The sequence below is a fragment of the Hemicordylus capensis genome, chromosome 5, assembly GCF_027244095.1.
Source record: "Hemicordylus capensis ecotype Gifberg chromosome 5, rHemCap1.1.pri, whole genome shotgun sequence".
Classification (NCBI taxonomy): domain Eukaryota; kingdom Metazoa; phylum Chordata; class Lepidosauria; order Squamata; family Cordylidae; genus Hemicordylus; species Hemicordylus capensis.
In genome coordinates, this window is record NC_069661.1 from 140,091,684 (window position 1) to 140,117,854 (window position 26,171).

General features: G+C 45.4%; 1 long non-coding RNA gene across 1 annotated transcript; it reads left to right on the top strand.

Moving 5' to 3' along the window:
- The first annotated feature begins 14,725 nt into the window (after positions 1-14,725).
- On the top strand, positions 14,726-25,733 carry LOC128325773 (uncharacterized). Its single transcript, XR_008307624.1, has 7 exons — positions 14,726-14,909; positions 15,061-16,943; positions 17,066-17,231; positions 18,077-19,456; positions 19,579-19,744; positions 20,590-21,975; positions 22,098-25,733. It is a non-coding gene; the product is annotated as an uncharacterized LOC128325773 (long non-coding RNA).
- Positions 25,734-26,171: the final 438 nt, after the last annotated feature.

Consider the following 26,171-nt stretch of genomic DNA (forward strand, 5'->3'; position numbering starts at 1 on the left):
CCTTCCCTCAGATGATCAACTTTTGTTGTTTTGATGCGCAAGCTGTGCACCCATATGACCTGCGCTGACAGCAGCAGCACGGATCAACAGAGGCCAGCATTGATTTTCCCAGCCTCTGGATAGCCCACAAGGCACTGTCTGATGAGCATGGTGCCTTGAGGGATTCCCCCATCAGATGGGTGCTCTAGGAGCTCATCTCTGTGTCTCCTCAGGTCCATGGAGTCTGAGGAGAGAGGCATTCCTGGCAGCTGGGTTAAGGGAGTGCTTGCTCCCTTAACCTTGGCTAAGAGCCAGGCTTGGAGGCGAAGTTAGGCTGGGTGGGAGTGCCGGGATCCATTTGGATCCCGGTGCTCCACATGAGCAGCCTAGCCTGGGCTAGGCTGCCATAGCCCGAGCTAGGCGGTTTGTGAGAACAGCCTCGGAGTGTATACTGCCAAAAAGAGCTATTAGTTAGCAGTGTTGTGATAGATCGATCCATATGAGAACTGGTCCCAAATGTGGAATTCAATCTCAGCAGGAATAAGAGTAAGACAATCTGGTTTTAAAGCACTAGACTAAGAGTCTCCTCAATAAACTTACATCAAAGTATTTGAAAACAAAGGGAACTTAGTAAACAAATAATGAGATGGTGAGAGGTATCCAAAACAGATCAAGGGCTAATAATGTCAAAGAATACATGAGATTACTATAGAGTAACAAGGACGTGTGTGTGTGTGTGTGTGTGTGTGTGTGGCCTGGCAGTGAGCTGAGGAGGGTATATCATGGGAAATCAGGCTGTTAATGAACACAACAAAAATACTAAAAGAGTTGCTTCACTCATTCCCATCAACCTGAAATTAAAGTGTGTATAAATACCAAACCAGAAGAAATATGAAACAGAAAGGCGGGGTGGGGGAAGTGGGAAAGTTCTTTGATTATTAAGTGAAGCAGTTCATTTCCCTGTATTAGCTCATTTCCATGGCAGGGGGTTCTAGGGCTGTTTCCAGGGTTACTATTTGCAGATGTGCATCTTGAAGCCCATGCTTCAAGACACACACCAGTTATTGCATGCAAATAATTGTACATTTGTTTGTTTGTTTGTTATATTTATATCCTGCCTTTTTGTCTTACAACAGGCTTACAAGGGGACTGGCAATGAGACACAATTAATATACAATAAACATAACATTTTTTTTTAAGAAAGGTGACTGATAAACAGCGAAAGCATGGGAGTTGGGGGAAAATGACAGTTAATGTCCACCCCCAAGACTCAGAAATTGCTTCTGCTTCTGCTGCGGCTATTCACTGCTGTGCTTCAGATGTTCTGTAGGACCATATGGGAGAAACACCTCCCTGCCCGCCCCCCGGCCCCAGTTGGGTTACCTAGCAATCAGAGCTATACAGCACCAGATATTTTTGTTCCTGGGGGTCTGCACAACTTTTCAGATGGGCAGTTGGGCATCCTGCAGCTCTTTACTCAAAAGACCACTTTGTGGGCTTCAGAAGTTTCATGGTTGACATGTGCATTCTGGCTTCACTGTTTTTCTTCCTGAATGTTCAGTTTGTCAGGTAAATAAATGTCATTCATAACTTCATGGATTTCTCTTAAGATGCAGATCTGCCAAATGAAATGTGGTACATGTATGTATTTGCCCAATCCAACAGGATTATGGTAGTACAATGATGGTCTAAGTGGTTCTAACTTCCAGACTTCTCATGTCATTCTGCCCAAGAATGAATCAAGGGGCTACAATAGTCACTATAATTTCACAGGCTGGATGCTAATAGCTTCACTACTCCAAATTCCTGAACAGAGGTACTGCTGTTTTGTCTCCCCATTGCAGTTGGGGACTGAATCAGATTCCCACTACAGTAGGTCATGTGCAGGGCTGCTGCTAACTATTAGTGATCCTGCCAAAACACATAATTGGCAAGTTCATTCTATGAATTTAGATTCCTCATAATTCCTGTAAAATTGTTGCATAAAGGGCCTTGATCCCAAAGTGCTGAAATGCTCACCATTTTAAAAATTAAAGTGAGATTGCTTGCCCCATGACACAACTAAGCACAGTCAAATGCTAGTGGGTTCCACTGTGTTGGTGCATGCTCAGACATTGCTTATTACATTGCCCTTTAGTTATACAATGAAATGAAAGTGTCCTTCAGAATTGTTGAGTCTATAGTCTAACCAAGGGCAGGGCAGGGGCAAAGAAAAACCAACTTCACCATCTTGAGCTGCCTGAAGAAATGGCAGGTATAGATATAATCATTAGTAATAAACATTAGTAAATTAACCAATTCTGCAGTACATGTTACCATACTTGGCTGAAATTCTATGCACATTTAACTGGGAGCCAGCTCCATGGAACACATTGGCCAACAGCCTGACTAAATTAGTCTAATTTAGCCTAACTACTTTAGAGTTACTCTAAAGCACATCTACGTTTCAATAGGTTTCCTTTAGAAAATTTAGTCGGGATGGCAGCCAAAAGAATTTACTTTAGAGTTATTATTTATATATGTATTAATTTCTTATTTACTTATTTAATTTATATTCAACCCTATCTCAAAGATTCAGGGAAACATTTAGCATGGTAAGCTTTTATAGGAATGTGCATTCCTTTCATAGGGATGTACTACAGTGTAGTGTTTTATAGAGGCTTCCCTCATACACACAAAGAAATCTTATGTAGATTTAACCAAAGGTTTGTCCCAGTGGGGAAGAGAGTGTGGGGAAGGAGGTTAGGGTTAGGGTTAGGCCCCATGATGTACATTCCCAAGGGAAATGAGGGCTCCTTTTATATTTCCAGAATGGTTTGGCCTAGAGTTCTCAAATTTGGCATAAATGTAGGAAAGATTATCAAGACTCTAGTATTGATTTTGAAGTGGATTGGTCACTCTTTTGATATGTAATTATTTTTTAAAAATTAAAAATAACCTCCAAAAGGTCCCATAAGTGGCTTGCTTCATGGCAGAAAATTACAAGCACTTCTGGAACTGAACGCCCTCCTGGGACCATCATTCCACCCTCATGTGAAGGATTCTGCCCTTTGCCTTTATAAAAAAGTGCAACATGACACACACACCCCAACTTCTGCCCAACCCTTTACATTTCCAGAATGGCTCAGCTTAAAAGTTTTGAAAACTGGCTACACAGTCTAAAATGCTAAAATGGCTGTGTACTTTATTTCAAGGAAATTGAAAATGATTTTTAATGATTTTTCCCTACTGCAGTAATGCTGTTAGAAAGTGTTACCTCTATCCATAGAGGATTTCACACTTAGTGAAAGTGGAACTAACTGTTACATCTGAATAACAAACAATTTTTCTTTACAAATACACTATGCTCAAGTTGATTTGTGATCCAAAATGTCTGCACAAGAACTCTGAAGCAAGACAAGTGTTGTGGTTTTAATTTATTTTCCTTATGAATACATTATGACTAGGCTTGTGCATTTCATTTTAGGCACAAATCGATTTGTGCCCGAAAATGACAATTTCGGATGATTTGTCTACAAATTGAAACCGGAATTAGACCTCTGATAATTTTCGTTTACAAACCGAAATGACCTCCTCTTGGATCTGAATTTTGTTTACTTGGGAAAACGCTTCGGACCTCCATCAACATTGCATTGCAAATTGTCCTTTTTGTCTCTCTACACTCCAGCAGCAACTGACTGAGTGTTTGTTTGTCAGAAGGATTAGCATAGCAGAAGATAAGATATGCAAAAAGGGACACAGCTTCTGAAGACGTTCCCTTGGGCAATGGATATTTAGTTAAGAGAAATGAGCTGTATTGTGATGCAATTGTGTGCTGAGAATGAAATGATTAAGCTGAGAGCAGCCAATCCATTGTCAAGTCTAAGTAACAATATCCAGAGCTTCCCACTCTGTCTGGGGGGCTGCTGGGAGCACCTGGAGAGACTTCTCACATCTCCCCCTCTATTTTCTCCCTCTTTATTATTTTGTGTGCAATGATTAAGATTCCACATGCCCTGTCCTGTTTGCATTTAAAATATTTAAGCCCTTGCAGAAAACAAAACAAAATGCCAGCAAGGACACCAAGTCTCTTTCAAGGTATATGGGAGGCACACGCTATTATGCTTGGTTAAAGCAAAAAGTATACACTTGCTGGGTTATTATTAACACACTGGGAAGTATATAAGTGGAATATGGGGAGGGTGTGGGTTTGGGAGATAACATGATACAGGAAGACATCCCGAATGACAGATTTTTAAATTTTAGATTTGCATTGGAAAGGAAACTAGTTGGAGTTTCAACCCAGCTGCCTTTATTGAGTTGATGGCTCTATTTCCCGTTTCCAGAAAGAGAGAACTGAGTTTGCACCAGGAATATATATGCTAGTGTAGGGCACCATTTCCTCCTTTCTGCTCCATGTGTGAGTGAAGAGAGAGCTCCATTCATTGCCTGTTCCATCATCCTTTGCCCCTATCCTCCACCATTGACTCCACTTTCCCAGGGGAGCTGCCATTCCCCAGGATTCCTTAGCCTCACTGACCAGCCTGCTGCTTCTCCTGTGTGTTCAGCCTTTTTTAAAAAAAGGCTTGTGTAGGTGATTATTTACTTTTATTTATACTTTAAATAGACTTTTATACTGCATTGTAATTTTTCATGCTTTTAGAAAGATTGGCTTGGGAGAGAAGGGGATTATATCTACTTTTATTTGTAAAACATATTTCTTCCACGCTGGCATGCCAGCCTGCCTGCACAACAGCCTCTACTTGTTGAATTCCCCCAGACTTTTTAAATTTTTTTTATTGTTAGTGAGTTTATATTTATTATATCCTGCCTTTCCTTAATGATTTATTTAGCCATAACACATTGTACTTGTACTTATTATTCATTATCTCCCGCCTTTCGTTAGAAGGGACACTTCCAAGGCTGTGTTTGTGTCTTTTGGCCCACCTGAGGAGAGAAGATGTCTTGCTCCTCTCCTGCATTTTCAGCCTTTTAAAACAAAGGCTTGTGAAAGTGATTATTTGATTTTAAATAGACTTTTATACTGCATTCCAGTTTTTCATGATTGGCTTGGGAGAGAAGGGGTTTATATCTACTTTTATTGGTAAAACATATTTCTTCCATGCTGGCATGCCAGCCTCAGCCTGCCTGTCCAGCTGCCTCTACCTGTTGAATTCCCTCAGACTTTTAAAGTCTTCATTGACTTTTGAGTGAGTTTATATTTATTATATCCCGCCTTTCCTTAATGATTTATTTTGCCAGAACATATTGTACTTGTACTTATTATTTATTATATCCCGCCTTTCCTTAGATACAATCCCGTGGCAGTCTTCCTTCCAAAGCTGTGTTTGTGTCTTTTGGTCCATCTGAGAAGAGAAGAGTCTTGCACTTCACCTTCATTCAAATTATTCATTCTTTAAATAAAAAAAATTGGCTTGGGTGAAAGGGGGATTCTATTTAATTCTGGTATTTGAACATAATATTTCTTTCTTCCTGGCCTGCACTGCAAGCAAGCCTCCTGCCTCCCGGAGCAGCCTCTCCATGTGGGAGGAGGGAAAGAAAGGGAAATGTGGAATTCTTTCCTGCATTTCTTAAAATAAATCTTTCCATGATCTCTGGTTTTCAAGTCTGCCTGTTGCTGAGAGAATTACATAACCCACCCAGTGCCCACCCCTTTTCTTTTCCAAAGTTGCTGCTTTTGGCTTTTTGCCCCATCCGGAGAAGAGGAAGACTGTGCACAGAAGAAAGGCCAGAGCCACAGAAGTAGGCTGTAGCAGACAGAAAGACCCAGACCCAGCACTTATTGAAGTCTGAGTGCACAGAAAGACCCAGACCCAGACCCAGCGCTTATTGAAGGGCCGGCTGAGTGAGAGTGAACATTTACAGTTTACACACACAAACACACGTCCCTAATCTTGCACTGTGTATTTGGGTTCCTTTCCCACTTGGAGGGAGGTCTTAGGTTTTCAGCTGGATTTCATTTAAACAAAAGTGTCCTACTATTGGTTGATTTAATTAGTGTTTAGCATTAGTGTGAATATTGATCCCCATTAGCTACTGGGTGGGGGGGTTTCTACAAATTGTTCCTTCAAATTGTTTGGTTCCAATTACGAACAGTATTTTATTGATAATTCAGAAGATTGATGGTGCCCTGGGCAGAGTTTCTTGAAAAAGGAAGCCTGCCTCTGTCAGTCGGATTGTGGCCATTCTAGAGAGAGAGAGAAACTTTAACTCAATTGATTCAATTCTGCACATAATTTGCATCTTTTTCTGTCTGTGTCATCCTAATGCCACACTCACCAAACATTTGGTGAGTGTCTGGGCTGCTGCTTGTTAGTGAGATTGTGTCAATTCAGATCCATCTGGCACCCGAGTTGCTATTTTATTGATACATTCTTCCATTTGTGGGCAATTTGTTAATTCCCTGCTCCCTTGCCCTGAACAAGAGTGAGAGTTATTCCTCTCTCTGTGTGACTGTAAAGAACCCAACCACCCCAGCTAAAGAAGCAGCAGCAGCAGCAGCAGCACATTGGCACTCGTGGTGTGTGACTGTGTGGGGGCCCCCACTCTGCTGTAGCCCAGCCCAGCCCCTTTGCTTGACCCACCCCACAGCAGCACCCCACACCCCATTCTGCTTAAGTCAGTCCAGACCCTTTTTTAGGCCCACCCCACTCTCTGCCCCTCCCCTCCCATCTTTTCTAAAAAATATTTTTTTTAGTCCAGGGTTTGAAGAGAAATGACAGGCTGCGGGAAGGCAGCAGTTGCAGGGGGGAGGTTTAATGCTTGTCGTGGTAGGGGGCGGCGAGATGGGGCTATTCCCCCAGTCGCCACTGCCCCTTCTTCAGCACACAGGCTAGACTTCCATAAAGACGGTGCTAAGCCAGGAGGGCCTGCGACCGGGCAGAAGTTAGGGGGGAGGGCCTCGCCTGCCCGGGATGAAGAAGTGCTTCAAGTGGCAGGTGTGGAGGTGGTGCAGGCTGCCAGTCCAGCCAGATCCACCTTGCAGGCCTCGGGAGCCACTGTGGGGGGTGGGAGCCTGGGGGTTGTGCCTGGGGATGGGGCCAAAGAGGAAGTGGCTGTCCTCCCTGGGCCTTCCCAGGCCAGCTCTGAGGGTAGTGCCGGCGGCGTGCCTGAGAAGGAACCAGCAGAAAAAATGCCACCAGCTAGGCGATGCCATGTTGCAAGAGCGTCTGGCACCGGCAGTGTGGTCTGGGATCACTTTGAGCTTTGCGTTGATGATCCCAGCCATGCTTTTTGTACCCACTGCAAGTCACATGTCAGCAGAGGCAGGGACCCGAGGCACTACAGCACGTCTGGTCTGCTGTTGCACCTGCAACAGCGACACACAGATCTGCTGGAGACCTCTGCTGGCAGCAGTGCTAGGTTGCCACGAACAGGTATCAGTAGTGCCAAGATGCAGCCAGTGGCTCCTGCTCAGAGGCAGGAAAAGCTGACTGAGCAGTGGGTGCATCCTCTGGGCAAACGCCTGAAATCACATTTCATAACCCTGGCCATTGGAGAGATGATTGCTCTCGATGACCAGCCTTTTAATGTTGTGTGTAATGTCAGCTTCCACGGTTTGCTGCAGCTGCTCGCCCCAGAGTACAAGATCCCCTCATGCACCACCTTCAGTAGGAGAGTGGTGCCCTCCCTTTACCGTGCTTGCAGGGAGGCAGTGTTGGGCAGGTTGCGTGTAGCCTGGCCCAACATCAGCGTTCACTTCACTGCGGATCTCTGGACGAGCCACAGCGGGCTGCACACTGCCTTCATGTCCCTTACAGCCCACTGGTGGGGGCATGAGGGTGAGGGGGCCTCTGACTCCGCTGGAGCTGCATCCATCTCCTCCTATGCATGCAAGCCTACTTGGGCAGTGTTGCCTGTGGAGGCGATGGATGCAGACCACAAGTCAGAGCACTTGGCAGCAGTCAAGGAGAGGCACTTGGGGAGTTGGCTGGCCAGGGAGCCAACCCTCAAGCAAGGCGTCATGGTCACCGACAACGCAGCAACCATTACTAAGGCAGCCAAGCAGGTTTTTGGTGTGCATATCGCGCTGCACACACCTTGAACCTGGTGGCGGAGGATGCGCTTGGGATTAAGGAGGTGAAGGTCAGGCACAGACAGCAGAAGCCACCACCGAGTCAGATTAGGGCAGGTTCAGCCACCACAGACAGTGCTGCTTCCGTGGCCGCTTTTGTGGAATGTTGCCGCAAGATTGCTGGCCACTTCCACCAGAGCAAAAAGGCATGGCGCCTGCTCAAGGCCATGCAGATTGAGCTGGGCCAGCCTCAACACTTGATACTCCAGGATGTTCCTACCTGGCAGAATTCCACTTTTCTTTTGCTCTAGTGCCTGCAGGAGCAAGGGCATGCCCTCAAAAGCCTGGTAAGGTGTGGTAGTTTGGAAGTGTGTGACTTGTCCAATGCGGACTGGAAGCTCCTTGCCAAACTGGTCTTGGTACTTGAACCATTCCATGCCGCCATGAACAGCTTGTGCACAGAGGAAGCCATGCTGAGCCAGGCTTTGCCCATGGCTTTTCTCTTTTAAAAGACCCTGGATGAGCTCATGGCCACTCTGACCACTGGGGACGCAATTGCCCTGGCAGGTCGGTTGAGGACTGGGGTAGATGAGAGGCTAAAGAAACCCTTGGGTTCATCTGCATGGCATGTCCTGGCATACATCTGCGACCCAAGGATGAAGACAAAACTGTGCCCCCTTGGGAGCATACAAAGCGGAGGGCACTCTTGGTCGCGAATGTCCGGCATGCAGAGATGGAGAGGCTAGGGAAAATTGAGGGCTGTGTTGCGGATGACCAGGAGGAGGGGGCTGGTGTGCAGTCTGGCAGTGCGCATTCCAACCTCAGCAGCAGTGCCACCCCCACTCCTTCAAAGTCCAGCAGTGCAATTTCTCTGGCAGTGTCACCAGAGGAGTGGCCAGTGCCACCGCAGCATTCCGCCAACTGGTTATTCACAAAGGGCTTCTGTGCTGCCTTGTCAGAGGAATGGGAGGAGCCTGTCCCTCAGTGCAGCCGTGCTGAGGATTCTGTTGCCCAGTATCTGCGTGAGCCATGGCAAGACATGGTGATGGAGCCATCCCTCCTTTGGGCATCACGTCACCAAGTCTGGCCAGACATGGCAGCCATTGCTGTCTGGTTCCTCTCATGCCCACCAACCAGCGTCTCAAGTGAGAGGTTGTTCTCCATGGCAGGGGAAGTTGTGACTCCTCTCCGCTCATGTCTGGATGGTGAATTGGTTGAACAGCTGGTCTTCTTAAAGTCCAACCTCCCCCTTCTGAACTTCCCTGAGCTGGCCGTGGAGGGCGAGTGACTCACATCACCCCCCTATATGCAGTGCTTCACACACCACGGAAGCTCATCCCTCCCCAACCAAGAAGTACAACAATCTTTGCCCCCTCACTTCTGCATGGTAATGTTTGCTATGTTTCACACATGCATTGCTAATGTTGTTGTATCACACATGTTTGATGCAGCACCAAAATGAAGTTGCACTGATATGAAAGAGATCTAGAATTGCTTGCCAACATATCATTCACTACTTAGCATTGATGTTGGAATGAAGGTTACGAATGTGAAATGTTAAAAAAAAACACATTGTGATGCTTGCTGATGCTGATAATGTGATGATGATGATGATGATGATGATTTACATCCTGCTCTTCCTCCAAGGAGCCCAGAGCAGTGTACTACATACTTAAGTTTCTCTTTCACAACAACCCTGTGAAGTAGGTTAGGCTGAGAAAGAAGTGACTGGCCCAGAGTCACCCAGCTAGTATCATGGCTGAATGGGGATTTGAACTCGGGTCTCCCCGGTCCTAGTCCAGCACTCTAACCACTGCACCACGCTGGCTCTCTGATGATAGTAAATGCAATGCTTTGCCAGCATGGGGTAGTGGTTAGAGTGCTGGACTAGGACTGGGAGACCCGTGTTCAAATCCCCATTCAGCCATGAGACTTGCTGGGTGACTCTGGGCCAGTCACTCCTCTCTCAGCCTAACCTACTTCACAGGGTTGTTGTGAGGAGAAACCTAAGTATGCAGTACACTGCTCTGGGTTCCTTGGAGGAGGAGGAGGATATAAAATGTAAAATAAATAAAAATAATGTCTGCTGTATGAGTATTTTCTTTGTATTTCTCCAAAATAGAAAGAAGCACTCTGTGACTGACTAAAGCGGCAGCACAGAGAGACAGACACACATGCACCAACCTGCCCCAAAGGATTCTGTGACTTGACTGACTAAAGCAGCAGCACAGACAGAAGCACATGTGCCCCCCCACCCCAACCCGCCCTCCCACCAGTGGCAGCCATTGATGAGATTGATGCTACTGGTGCCCCCTCACAAGTGTCTGCCACTCAGACTTTGAGAGCACCACATAGCATTTGGCCACAGCACAAACCCAACACCAGGGCCGCTCAACTTTGGCCCTCCTTCAGATGTTGGTCTACAACTCCCATAATCCCTTGCTATTGGCCACAGTGTTTGGGGATTATGGGAGTTGTCGTCCAAAAACAGCCAAAGTTGAGCTGGCCTGCCCTAAACCCTCTCCAACCCTCTCACAGAGCAAGCAGCCACGCACGCACAGGTATAAAATGCTAACACCCATGTTTAGCAGACAGTAATATATAATGAGGATTGGGTCATTTGGTGAGCTGTTGCATCATCAGGGTTTTTATTGAAATATTGCTTGAATCCACAAATGGGTTGTGCTGCTGCGCTAGGGTGCCACAGGCTCTGAACTGCCGCAAAATGCCCAAATAACGGGCAAAAAATTGAGTGCCATTTTTCATCAGTCTTCACTCTTTCAACTTGTTTATATGGGAGTATGTCATTTTGTATCCTTGCCATTCCCTGCTTCACCTGCATCACATGTTCTAGAAGTCTCAGTCCCTGTCTATAGATGACAAATGCTTGGGTGGGGAAGGGAGGGCAGGGTGCACTTGATGCTGCTGTTGGCTACTAGTCTGCTGCGCATATGATGCCTGCTTCAGAAACCTGGCTCTTTGCAAAGCTCTGCTGTTGTTGTTGTTGATGTGTGTGCTGCCTGGTGATGTTCTTCGTGGCAGAATTGGGGCAGAATGGGATCTGTTGGGGCAGAACAGTGGGTTGGGTGGAAGTGCCCCAAGGGGTGCCTGCCACAACTCAGACTCCCATGGAATTGGCCTAAGGGCTGCTTTCTTAGGAATTGTGAAAGTTGGAGTGTCTTTGGGGCAGAAAGGGGTCTGCTGGGGCAGAACAGTGGACTGGGAGGAAGTTCCCCAAGGGGTGCCTGCCACCACCCAGATTCCAAAGGAAGTGATCAAAGGGTTGATTTTTGGTGATTTGGGGAAGTTTGAGTGTCTTTAAGCTTTTTCCCTATAGGGAATAATGGTGGTTTCAGTAGCCCCATAACTGCACTTGAGGGGCACTGGTGTGGTGCTGAGTGAGTGGTGGTGTAGTGCACAGAGGGTGCCAACCACCCCCCTGGATTGCTAACCCATTGGGGTACTGGGCTTTGTTGTTTCTGAGGTGTTGAGTTTAAATTCTCTGGTAGCAAATGAGATTTTTAATGAAAAACCATGAATCCACTCTTTTATGCTACCAGAGAATCTTCACTCAGAACACCTCTAGAACAAAAAAAACCCTGTACATCATGGGTTGGCAACCCATGTGGGTGGTTGGCACCCTATGTGCACTGCACCACCACTTGTTCTGGGCCACCCCAGTGCCCCTCAAGTAGAGTTATGGAACTGCTGAATCCTCCATTATACCCTATGAGGAAAATCTGAAAGAAGCGTAACTTCATTAATTCTTTAAAAATCAGCCCTTTGCCAAATTCCTCTGAAAAAATTGTGGTAGCTTCCTTGAACCAACTGAGCACTACCACCAACCACACTCCACTCTGGGCCACCCCTCCCCCCACTTCACGTGAAGCTATACTTTTCCTGAAACCTCCATCATACCCTATGGGGAAAATCTGAAAAACACACAAATTTCAACAATTCACCAAAAATCAGCCGTTTGTCCAATTCCTTTGAAATTTTTGTGGTAGCTTCCACTCATTCAGCACTACAACCCCCACCCACTCTTTTGGCCATGTGACCCATTTTTAAATCTGAATTAATTAAGAGTCGGATTAATTCGGCTACAATACAAAACTGGGGTGATTCGGAAGGCTTAATTTCAGACAAAATACAAAATGGGGTTGATTCGGATTTAGTACAAATCGAAACAGAAAAAATACAAAATATGCAACCCTAGAATGCACCACTGAGAGACCTTAAAGGCCAAGTTGAAGACAGATCATCCTGGATAGAATCTATCTATGTGGTCGCTAAGAATCGACACCAACTTGATGGCACTTAATCAATCAATCATTCCAATCAATCAATCATTCAATTGATTTCACTAAAGCCAAAGCCCTCCAAGGTTGGGCTTTCACTACCACCACCATGAAGACGATGTAGTCTGAAAGCTAGTTATCCCACTTTTTCTTGGCCTTGGGCCACTGGAGGTGCTTTACTTCTTTAGGTAGCATGGTAAGGAAGCCATCTTTCACTAGCAATTTGGGCTCTGGATCCCTGAACAGTAGGGGAAATAAATCAATGTATTCCCATTTCCGGATTTTTTCTTTGGTCACTTGTTGAAGGTGGCAACCCAAAGGAGCTGATACTCCATATATGGGTCACACTGAGAAGAGCAGTTCCTCCATGTGAGGGCTGCACCATTACCCCCCATTCCATCTCTGCCTCAGAATCAACTGGGAGTCTGGGGGTCGAGGCCCCAAACTTCTCCCACTGGTCCAAGGCACCCCAACACATTACCTGGCACAGGAAACTGTTGCTGCCCACAGGAGGCTGCTGGCTCCTATTCCTGGAGATGCCGATCCCATGGATCCTGATGATGTTAAGTCACTTCTCGATGGGCTGAACCCACTCAACAGGGGATACTGGCTCCCCAATCCTGATCCACAAAGTGGCAGCACTCCTGCAGTAAGCAACGGTGATGCCACCACCATACTGCCAGCTGACTCACCCACATGTGAATGACCTGTTGATGGTGTCAGGGAGCAGCTTTGTGGGAATGGGGTCCCAAACTTTGTGGCTCCTGATGGCATCAAAGTCCCCAACGTTCCACCCACAGTCATCAGCATCAGGAAGGAAAGGGTAGGGAAAGCCGGCCCTGATGGAACAATGCCCCCCCCCCATGAAGACTGCCCCAAAGGAGCCTGAAGTGGTGGACTCACCGTATGAACCCTGTGTTCCCTCACAACTCTCACTCGCCAATTGTCATCCACGGCAAGCAGCCCCAGCAACTGAGGCAGCCTGACAATGCACACTATGGTGGGAAATGTGGGGAAGTAGGGACTGTGTCATTCCCAGGTCTACCTTCCAAAGCAGCCAGGTAATCACTAATTTTTCCCACCAGGAGATCAGCCTTTCAAAGTCGAGCCCAGTGGTTGTCTTTGGTAGAATGCAGGAGGGCTTGACCATTGCTTTATCCCGCACAGTATGAAATGATGCCTTTCAGCATCTTCCTATATTGCTGCTGCCCAATAAAGGTGGTTCCCATAGTCTGAGGAACATACCAGCGGGGATTCGAACCGGCAACCTCATGCTTGCTAGGCAAGTCATTTTCCTGCTGGCCTATTAGTCCATCTGCTTAATTATAACTTCACCTAGGACTGGATTAGCCTTCCCCAGTAAAAACTATATTGGAAAACACTCAGTAGTACTTTGGGAACTAGAATGGGCACAAGCAGGAAAGAAAGAGACAAGCAAGAAAGAGCCAAAAGAATACTAATACTAATAATATTTCTATACTGCTTTTCAACAGAAGTCATCAAGGAAGTTTACATAAATATGAATCAATTTTTAAAATGGCTCCCTGACCCCCAAAGGGCTCAGAATCTAAAAAAGAAACATAAGATCGACAGCAGCAACAGCCATTGGAGGGATGCTGTGCTCGGGATGGATAAGGCCAGTTGCTCTCCCCCTGCTAAATATAAGATAATCACCACTTCTAAAAGTTGCCTCTTTGCTCTTTTAGCAGGGGTAGTAGTAGTAGAAATAGTGTTGTTGTTGGTGGTGGTGAAGTAACATATGCAGCCAATAATATATAGTATGTGTGTAAATAGCATCATCATCATCTTCATCAATATAATTATTATTATTATTATTTTTAAAAAAACTTTATTTAGAAGATAGAAAGCACCATGGTCCTCAATTCTTGTTTCTGACTCTTCTCAGAGCAGTTTGCACAAGGGAAAGGTCCGCTCTCCCCAGAGGGCTCACAGTCCACAAAGAAAGAAGGGAGACCCCAGCAAGAGCCGCTGGAGGGATGCCATGGTGGGGCTGGACAAGGCCAGATGCTCTCCCCCTGCTTAACCTAAAGGGCATCACTGCTTTGCAAGGTGCCCCATTGCTCAGTGCACGGGGCCCTTGCATCTCAAAGCAGACTGGGATAATAATTACTTGACTTTTATTGGAAACTCTGTGCCCTGCCTTTCTCCACAAGCTTCGGGCGGCCAACCAAAACTAAAATACCATCAAAAGCAAAAAGGTCATTTCCCCATGCGCCATGAAATGGGGGACATCCCACATGCTGTGGGGGCAGAGCAGGCATTGAAAAACTACCACTAGAAGACAAACAATCCTGTTCAAAGCAGCCGTTGGGCAGCGACTGTTAACCAGCAACCGTCAATGTTAGAATGCTGGTCCTGTTTGAGCAGGAATAACTGTCTTTCTGGTCTTCCTCTTCCCTGGGGGGTTACCAAGCTGTCGTCCTCCTGTGCCGTTCAAAGCAACCCAAGAAAAGTGGCAGGAGATAAGGATCAGATGAGGATCTGGTCCTGAACAAAACAGCCTGAAGCTCCTCAAACAGCCTGAAGCTCCCTGGGGGAAACTTGGGCCAATCACTCTCTAACTACCCTACCTTATAAGGTGGATGTGAGGCTAAAAGGTGAGTGGGGGGGAAAGGAAGAGATCCATGTACATTCATTGCCCTGAGATTTCGGCCAAAGGGTGGGATAAGACTATAATTGCTTATTAGGGGCAAATATGCTGCCCATTTTGTGGGGAAATGTCTAACGTGATGTCTGTATAATTCACAGTTACATCTGGGGAATAGCTACAGCGAGGGGAAAAAAGGTAAGTGGCTGTTGCTGCTGCTGCTGCTCCTCCTCCTCCTCCTCCGTCATAAACTTCCATACAGCCTTGGGTTTATTCCATTTTGGATAAGTAAAGAACCAAAATTTCATTGATGCCAAAAGACTTTTAAATTGCATCCCCCAGCTTGACTGAGCACACACTCTCTTAAATTTCCATAGAGTGAATTGGGCGGGACACCATTGATTTTAAATTCCCTGTTTGGGCAGGTTTAAGCCAGTGGACTGGAGTCCCATGGGCTTGGAATCTCCAATGGCTCAACTGGGCAAGACAATTGGTGTCTTTAAATTCTGTAAGGGCCCTGTGGACATATTTTTCAGCCAGGGATGTAGTGTTTACATTTGGATCGACTGACCACCACCTCCAGCCCACTTGTAGTCATGCTGTTGATAAGGTTTGAATCAAATGGAACACGTTGCGTCCTTTATATGTGCTGCGTCCCAAGTGTTGAGTGACCCATGAAGAGATGACTGCACTCATGGCGATCTCGGATCCTTATTCCTTACTCAAGGAAAGCATTGATTTGCAATGTAGGTCTCAAGGTTTTGATGGGGTGTGGGTTTATTTTCTCCTTTTCACAGTTAAAGCACCACACTTTCTTTGATACCAGGATATGTTGAACAGTAGGGCGTACAACTTGGGGTGCCTCTGTTATGGCACAAGAGATATTCACAGACTGGATTGGGCAGGTTTCGGACCACAATGTGGATCTGGACTTCTAAATTTATATTCTGATTGGGCAAGACCTCTAGGGTTTTTAAATTCTATGTTGATCGAATTGGGCAAGACCTCTAGGGTTTTTAAATTCTATGTGGAATTGGGCAAGATCAGGGCCTGTGTGGGCCTCGATTTTTAAATTGCAGCCCCCAGCTAGACTTGTAAATTGGTATTCTGATTGGGCAAGACCTCTAGGGTTTTTAAATTGTATATGGAATTGGGCAAGATCAGGGCCTGTGTGGGCCTCCATTTTTAAATTGCATCCCCCAGCTTGACCGAGCACACACTCTCTTAAATTTCCTTAGATTGAATTGGGCGGGACACCATTGTTTTTAAATTCCCTGTTTGGGCAGGTTTAAGCCATTGGAATGGAGTCCCATGGGCTTGGAATTTCCAATGGCTCAACTGGGCAAGACAATTGGTGTCTTTAAATTCTGTAAGGGCCCTGTGGACATATTTTTCAGCCAGGAATGTAGTGTTTACATTTGGACATATTGGTCGTATTACTGACCACCACCCCCGGCCCAATTTTAGTCATGCTGTTGATAAGGTTTGAATCAAATGGAACACGTTGCGTCCTTTATATGTGCTGCATCCCAAGTGTTGAGTGACCCATGAAGAGATGACTGCTTTTTTAATGCACTCATGGCCATTCGGATCCTTATTCCTTACGCAAGGAGATCATTGATTTTGAATGTTGGGCTCAAGGTTTTGATGTTTTTCTGTCTATTGATAAAATGGAAGGAATCATTTCACAATCCACATGCAAATGTTTAAATTGGTTGTGTCATGCAAGGGTTTTGAGAACTGAGTTGACTGAAGGAATAATGTGATGGTCTTGTCAACAAGAGAAGTGCTTGCAACCTAGGTGCAATTCATGCTATTTGCAAAAAACAAACCAACCAAAACACCCACATTGACATCTGTTGGTAAGGTTGTGTCTGTTTTGAAGATGATGTTTAGCATTTTAGCATTCAAGACTCTTCAGACATTGATTGTGAGAACGCCCAGCCTGAGAAATTGACACCAGAGTGAACGGAGGTTAATGCAGCTGCTTAAGGAGAGGAAGGCAGATCATCAAAGATGGCGGGAGTCCAGTGGTGAGGACGGGGTGAGTAACTGCGCATGACTGGTTGGATGAAGCCCCATCTGTACTGGGCTTCTTCCATAACAGATGCTGAATTATTACATAAATGTAAGGTAGTCTAACATTTCTCAATGACTCTCTTACAGAGGTTGGGAGAAGCTATGAAGGAGTCTAGAAGAGACTCTACGGTGGGAGCACACACTTTGGGAGGAGCAGGATCAGCCCCTTGATTATTTTGGTTTCCCTCTGCTACACCTTCTTCAGTTCGACAGTAATCCTTTTTTTGTAATCTGGTGACCGGAATGATACGCAGTAAGTATTCCAAATGTGGCTACCCCATAGACCAGGGCAGCACAACTCCGAACCTCCTGCAGATGTTTGACTACGATTCCCATGATCTCTGACTTTTAATTTAATTTGATTTGGGTAATGGGGCGACAGATGATGGGAGTTGTATTCCAAAACCAGAGGGAGGACTGGAGTTGTGCAGCCCTGCCGTAGACCGATGTCTATATACGGCTTATCGTTGTAAGGAGAAGTGTATGCTCCTTAGCTGACAGTTTAAAAGATGCTCCCAGGCTTTCTCCACGGGCTCCAGGCTGCTAACAAAAACCAGAACACCACAGAAGGCTCAGAGCAAAATACCAGTCTCTAGTTTCCCCAGGCACCATGAAATTGCGGCACACGCCCCTGCATTGGGGTAGAGCAAGCCGTAAAGAAAGACTCCTCCTCTTCCTAGCCCCAAACCTACAGCAGACTCGCCCACCAACCCTTTTCAAGCAGTCCTTGACCAGCCACAGTAAGCATTAGAAACCTGGCCCAGTTTGAGCAGGGACAACAGTATGACTGGTCTTGCTCCTCCCTCAGGGTTGCCATCTTGCCCTGACCCTCCAGCGTTCAAAGCAACCCAACAGATGTGCCAGGAGATAGTACCTGATCAGGACATGATTTCCAATCCTCACCTAGCCCAAGGTCCATGGGGGAAACTTGAGCCAATCTCTCTCTGCTTATCCTACCTTATGAGACGGTTGTGAGGTTAAATCATGAGTGGGGAACAAAGGATGAGATGTATGTACATTGCCCTAAGCTTTTGGCCAGTGGGTGAAATGAAAAAGTACTGAGGACATTGCCTAACACGATGTCTGTATAATTCACAGGTACATCTGAGGAACAGCTACAACTGGAAACAAGGTCAGCTTCATGTTGTTGTTGTTGTTGTTGTTGTTGTTGTTGCTGTTATACCCCAGTAAGCTTCCATACCACCTTGGGTTTATATTCTCTTTTTGACAGTTAGAGCACCACATTTTCATTGATAACAGGAGATGTTGAACACTAGGGCGTACATCTTTGGGTGCCTCTGTTATGGCACAAGAGATATTCCCAGATTGGATTGGGCAGGTTTCGGACCACAATGTGGATCTGGACTTCTAAATTTATATTCTGATTGGGCAAGACCTCTAGGGTTTTTAAATTCTATGTTGATCGAATTGGGCAAGACCTCTAGGGTTTTTAAATTGTATGTGGAATTGGGCAAGATCAGGGCCTGTGTGGGCCTCGATTTTTAAATTGCAGCCCCCAGCTAGACTTGTAAATTGGTATTCTGATTGGGCAAGACCTCTAGGGTTTTTAAATTGTATATGGAATTGGGCAAGATCAGGGCCTGTGTGGGCCTCGATTTTTAAATTGCATCCCCCAGCTTGATTGAGCACACACTCTCTTAAATTTCCATAGAGTGAATTGGGCGGGACACCATTGTTTTTAAATTCCCTGTTTGGGCAGGTTTAAGCCAGTGGACTGGAGTCCCATGGGCTTGGAATCTCCAATGGCTCAACTGGGCAAGACAATTGGTGTCTTTAAATTCTGTAAGGGCCCTGTGGACATATTTTTCAGCCAGGGATGTAGTGTTTACATTTGGACATATTGGTCGTATTACTGACCACCACCCCCGGCCCAATTTTAGTCATGCTGTTGATAAGGTTTGAATCAAATGGAACACGTTGCATCCTTTATATGTGCTGCATCCCAAGTGTTGAGTGACCCATGAAGAGATGACTGCTTTTTTAATGCACTCATGGCCATTCGGATCCTTATTCCTTACGCAAGGAGATCATTGATTTTGAATGTTGGGCTCAAGGTTTTGATGTTTTTCTGTCTATTGATAAAATGGAAGGAATCATTTCACAATCCACATGCAAATGTTTAAATTGGTTGTGTCATGCAAGGGTTTTGAGAACTGAGTTGACTGAAGGAATAATGTGATGGTCTTGTCAACAAGAGAAGTGCCTGCAACCTAGGTGCAATTCATGCTATTTGCAAAAAACAAACCAACCAAAACACCCACATTGACATCTGTTGGTAAGGTTGTGTCTGTTTTGAAGATGATGTTTAGCATTTTAGCATTCAAGACTCTTCAGACATTGATTGTGAGAACGCCCAGCCTGAGAAATTGACACCAGAGTGAACGGAGGTTAATGCAGCTGCTTAAGGAGAGGAAGGCAGATCATCAAAGATGGCGGGAGTCCAGTGGTGAGGACGGGGTGAGTAACTGCGCATGACTGGTTGGATGAAGCCCCATCTGTACTGGGCTTCTTCCATAACAGATGCTGAATTATTACATAAATGTAAGGTAGTCTAACATTTCTCAATGACTCTCTTACAGAGGTTGGGAGAAGCTATGAAGGAGTCTAGAAGAGACTCTACGGTGGGAGCACACACTTTGGGAGGAGCAGGATCAGCCCCTTGATTATTTTGGTTTCCCTCTGCTACACCTTCTTCAGTTCGACAGTAATCCTTTTTTTGTAATCTGGTGACCGGAATGATACGCAGTAAGTATTCCAAATGTGGCTACCCCATAGACCAGGGCAGCACAACTCCGAACCTCCTGCAGATGTTTGACTACGATTCCCATGATCTCTGACTTTTAATTTAATTTGATTTGGGTAATGGGGCGATGGATGATGGGAGTTGTATTCCAAAACCAGAGGGAGGACTGGAGTTGTGCAGCCCTGCCGTAGACCGATGTCTATATACGGCTTATCGTTGTAAGGAGAAGTGTATGCTCCTTAGCTGACAGTTTAAAAGATGCTCCCAGGCTTTCTCCACGGGCTCCAGGCTGCTAACAAAAACCAGAACACCACAGAAGGCTCAGAGCAAAATACCAGTCTCTAGTTTCCCCAGGCACCATGAAATTGCGGCACACGCCCCTGCATTGGGGTAGAGCAAGCCGTAAAGAAAGACTCCTCCTCTTCCTAGCCCCAAACCTACAGCAGACTCGCCCACCAACCCTTTTCAAGCAGTCCTTGACCAGCCACAGTAAGCATTAGAAACCTGGCCCAGTTTGAGCAGGGACAACAGTATGACTGGTCTTGCTCCTCCCTCAGGGTTGCCATCTTGCCCTGACCCTCCAGCGTTCAAAGCAACCCAACAGATGTGCCAGGAGATAGTACCTGATCAGGACATGATTTCCAATCCTCACCTAGCCCATGGTCCATGGGGGAAACTTGAGCCAATCTCTCTCTGCTTATCCTACCTTATGAGACGGTTGTGAGGTTAAATCATGAGTGGGGAACAAAGGATGAGATGTATGTACATTGCCCTAAGCTTTTGGCCAGTGGGTGAAATGAAAAAGTACTGAGGACATTGCCTAACACGATGTCTGTATAATTCACAGGTACATCTGAGGAACAGCTACAACTGGAAACAAGGTCAGCTTCATGTTGTTGTTGTTGTTGTTGTTGTTGTTGTTGTTGTTGCTGTTATACCCCAGTAAGCTTCCATACCACCTTGGGTTTATATTCTCTTTTTGACAGTTAGAGCACCACATTTTCATTGATAACAGGAGATGTTGAACACTAGGGCGTACATCTTTGGGTGCCTCTGTTATGGCACAAGAGATATTCCCAGATTGGATTGGGCAGGTTTCGGACCACAATGTGGATCTGGACTTCTAAATTTATATTCTGATTGGGCAAGACCTCTAGGGTTTTTAAATTCTATGTTGATCGAATTGGGCAAGACCTCTAGGGTTTTTAAATTGTATGTGGAATTGGGCAAGATCAGGGCCTGTGTGGGCCTCGATTTTTAAATTGCAGCCCCCAGCTAGACTTGTAAATTGGTATTCTGATTGGGCAAGACCTCTAGGGTTTTTAAATTGTATATGGAATTGGGCAAGATCAGGGCCTGTGTGGGCCTCCATTTTTAAATTGCATCCCCCAGCTTGACCGAGCACACACTCTCTTAAATTTCCTTAGATTGAATTGGGCGGGACACCATTGTTTTTAAATTCCCTGTTTGGGCAGGTTTAAGCCATTGGAATGGAGTCCCATGGGCTTGGAATCTCCAATGGCTCAACTGGGCAAGACAATTGGTGTCTTTAAATTCTGTAAGGGCCCTGTGGACATATTTTTCAGCCAGGAATGTAGTGTTTACATTTGGACATATTGGTCGTATTACTGACCACCACCCCCGGCCCAATTTTAGTCATGCTGTTGATAAGGTTTGAATCAAATGGAACATGTTGCGTCCTTTATATGTGCTGCATCCCAAGTGTTGAGTGACCCATGAAGAGATGACTGCTTTTTTAATGCACTCATGGCCATTCGGATCCTTATTCCTTACGCAAGGAGATCATTGATTTTGAATGTTGGGCTCAAGGTTTTGATGTTTTTCTGTCTATTGATAAAATGGAAGGAATCATTTCACAATCCACATGCAAATGTTTAAATTGGTTGTGTCATGCAAGGGTTTTGAGAACTGAGTTGACTGAAGGAATAATGTGATGGTCTTGTCAACAAGAGAAGTGCCTGCAACCTAGGTGCAATTCATGCTATTTGCAAAAAACAAACCAACCAAAACACCCACATTGACATCTGTTGGTAAGGTTGTGTCTGTTTTGAAGATGATGTTTAGCATTTTAGCATTCAAGACTCTTCAGACATTGATTGTGAGAACGCCCAGCCTGAGAAATTGACACCAGAGTGAACGGAGGTTAATGCAGCTGCTTAAGGAGAGGAAGGCAGATCATCAAAGATGGCGGGAGTCCAGTGGTGAGGACGGGGTGAGTAACTGCGCATGACTGGTTGGATGAAGCCCCATCTGTACTGGGCTTCTTCCATAACAGATGCTGAATTATTACATAAATGTAAGGTAGTCTAACATTTCTCAATGACTCTCTTACAGAGGTTGGGAGAAGCTATGAAGGAGTCTAGAAGAGACTCTACGGTGGGAGCACACACTTTGGGAGGAGCAGGATCAGCCCCTTGATTATTTTGGTTTCCCTCTGCTACACCTTCTTCAGTTCGACAGTAATCCTTTTTTTGTAATCTGGTGACCGGAATGATACGCAGTAAGTATTCCAAATGTGGCTACCCCATAGACCAGGGCAGCACAACTCCGAACCTCCTGCAGATGTTTGACTATGATTCCCAATATCCCTGACTATGGGTAATGGGACTGGGGATGGTTGGAGTTGTAGTCCAAAACCAGAGGGAGGACTGGGGTTGTGCAGCCCTGCCGTAGACTGATGTCTATATACGGCTTATCGTTGTAAGGAGCAGTGTGAATGCTGTGCTCCATTTTTTGATGATTTTTCTATCTGTTGATAAAATGGAAATAATCATTTCACATGCAAATGTTTAAATCGGTTGTGTAATGCAAAGGTTTTGAGAACTGTCTTGACTAAAAAAAAAGTTTGATTGTCTTGTCAACTGGAAAGGTTCCTGCAGCCTAGGCACAAATCATGCTATCTTGTACAGACACAAAAAGACTTCTGTTGGAAGGCTCTATCTCTTTTGAACATGGTGTTTAGCTTTTTAGCATTCAAGACTCTTCAGACATTGATTGTGAGAACGCCCAACCTGAGAAATTGACACCAGAGTGAACGGAGGTTAATGCAACTGCTTAAGGAGAGGAAGGCAGATCATCAAAGATGGCGGGAGTCCAGTGGTGAGGACGGGGTGAGTAACTGCACCTGACTGGTTGGATGAAGCCCCATCTGTACTGGGCTTCTTCCATAACAAATGCCAATTCATTAAAAAAAAAAATCGGTACTGACATTTCTCAGTGACTCTCTTACATTGCTTGGGAGAAGCTAAGAAGAAGGATAGAAAAGACGTTACATTCATCACATGCACTTTGGTAAGGGCAGCATCAGCCCCTTGATCATTTCAGTTTCCTTCTGCTTCACCAATTGCAGCTCAACAGTATTCCGTTTTTTGCAGTCCAGTGACCAGAACGATATGCAGTAAGTATTCCAACTGTGGCTATCCCATAGTCCAGAGTGGCACAACTCCGGTCCTCCTGCAGATGTTTGACTATGATTCCCATGATCCTTGACTACTGGCCACTGTGGAAGTCATCCTAACTTCAATTGACTTGGATATATGTGGTTTTGCTTTAACTTGAATTATTTTCCCCAGCTATTGCTCATGCCTAGTTGACAGCTTCGCCAGAGGTTTCCAGATACCTATCCTTTTTCAATGCGGCTTGCTTGTTCAAATCGCTATGAATTGCTTCTCTTTAGGATGCTGATGGTGATGCCTCTCCCCAAATAAAACCAGACAGATAAGACATGCATTCACCTCACAGCAGGTGGGGGAAAGATAGGTCTCTACCTTCATGTTGTCTTACTTTTATTGTTGCAGACTTCAGCAGCATGGTCAGAATTTTAGATCTGGAAAACAGTGTTGGAGAAAAGGATGGCGCACTCCATCCAGCAGAGCTCTTTTTACTTCATAGATATTATCATTGTTGTTGTTACATGCTTGAGGAGTGAGACATGCATGCCATATCTCTGTTTCTCTGTCCTGAGCCTATCAATCAATTCTGTTCAGTGATTCTTTTCTATTTAGCGGATTGGGGGGAGCAACTGTCCCCCTCCCGGGGTTGTTGCTGGGGTCTACCTTCTTCCTTTTTAGATTGCGAGCCCTTTGGGAGCCGTCTTTAATATTTTATCTATGTAAACTGCATGGAGAACTGTGTTGAAGATTTGTACTAATAGTAAGTATGGCGGTGGATGACAACAAATATCAGGTCGGATTAGGAATCCCAGATGCCGGTCCGGGCCCTTTTGGACCCTTCAAAAGGTAGGGGTGAAAAAAACTGCTAATTTTTTTAATCAGCAAGAATCCCCATAGAAATCTATTAGGAAACGAAAAAATAGATAGAGGGTGGGTGTGTTGGGATAGCTACCTAGGGAACTCTGAAAATTGGCCGACAATTAGGTAAGGATGACCAGAATCTGTATATTTAATTAAAATTGAATTGGACCTTCCCTTTTAAAAAAATTATTATTTTTTTAAGTAACCTGGAAATTGTACTCTCAGAGTGAATGCAGAAGAAAGGTGATGTAATCTCAGAGAATCTCAGGGGAAGTTATGTGAAACTGAGGTAATATTCTGCCCTCTTTTTCAAATGGTAAGTGAAATAAAAGACAAAAAATAAGAAATATCTTACATAAAAGATACATGGGTGCGCAGGCGGGTGGGCAAATGGTAACAGACTCCCCACCCACCGCCCAGCCCCAATCAGTGACAAAATGTGCCCCACCACCACCATCTGGAGCTCTAAAATGGGTCAGAAATGCCCAGATGGCATTAGGGAACTCTGACTCAATGTAGGCTTCCCAACGTCGGGATTGGCTTATCCTCAACACCCTCCAACATGGTCCATATCAGGCCACGTCCAACGCAATTGATGCAAACGTGAACAGCCATATATTAAGGACCTTCTTTATTTCTGTTCCGATTCTGCCCCCAAACTGAGCTGAACAGACCCAAGCCCAGAGAAGGAAGGACCTTGCAAAGGGATTTGGAAGACAGCATTTTGAGACAGAAATACCCAAATATCTTTGGGAGCTCAATGCAATTCCAAAGCTCTTGCTAAAAGCCATGGTATAAGTTGCATGGAGAAGCTTTTCCAAAAGCTGGTTAAGAGAGTTCTGAAATTACACAGGTTTTTCTTTCCAAAGGTTTAGAAAGAATCCCTTGACTTGTTCAGGGGTCTTTTGAAGAGCTATTTTGTTTTTCTTCTGATGTTTATGAGTTATAGTGGTATCTAAGTTTTGTTGCCCAAGTTGAGCAGTCTAATGTAATTTAGGCCACAATGTAATTTGGTGGGACATGACGTCTAAGCCAGTGGTTCACAACTTTTGCCATTGCAGGGACAGGTCATCCACATGGGACTACATGAGACAAAAGGAGTGGGGGGGGGGATACCCCTGTCAATCTATTGACATCCCCAGGAATCTTAGTTGCTTCTCTCTTTCTTGTAATCATGATCCATGGTTTTGCACTTTCTTAAATGCAGTGACGATAAATCTCAACAATTCTGAATACTAGGCTGATTTGCTTGGGCTACTGCTCACTCCACTTCAGTTAAATGAACATTTGAAGCTGTTCCATAGTACCAAGGCAGGTCATTGGTTATCTTGCTATCTCAAGTGACCTGTGGTCACTGTTCCATGGGGCGGGAGCGTTTTTATTGAAAGATTGCTTGAATCCACAAATGGGTTGTGCTGCTGTGTTAGTGCCACAGGGACAGGCTCCCACACGCTGCAAAATTCCCAAATAACTATGCCAAAAAATTGTGTTGTTGTTGTTCATCATTCTCTTCACTCTTTCAACTTGTTTATGTGGGGCTTCAGGGGCAAAACACTAGGTTGGGTGGCAGTGCCCCACGGAGTGTTGCACCCAGATTCCAAATAGGGCAAAGGGCTGAGTCCCTAGGAATTTTGAGGTTTACGCGTCTTTAAGATTTTCCCCCAAAGGGAATAAAGGAGGTTTAAACAGCCCCATAACTCCACCTGGGGGGGGCACTGGGGTGGCACAGAGCGAGTGGTGGTGTAGTGCACATAGGTTGCCAACCACCCCCATGGGTGCTAACCCATGGCCTGCTGGGTTTTGTTGTTTCTGAGGTGTTTTGCGTGTAGATTCTCTGGTAGCATATGAGATTTTCAATGACAAGCCATGAATCCATTCTCATATGCTACCAGAGAATCTACACTCAAAACACCTCAGAAACAACAGTACCCCATGGGTTAGCCACCCATGGGGGTGGTTGGCACCCTATGTGCTCTACACCACCACTCGCTCTGGGCCACCCTGGTGCCCCCAAAGTGCACTTATGGGGCTGCTGAAACCTCTATAATTCCCTATGGGGAAGAACCTTAAACAACGTAAACGCCATTAAATCTCTAAAAATCAGCCCTCTGCCCAATTCCTTTGAAATTTGGTTGGTAGCTTCCACCCATTGAGC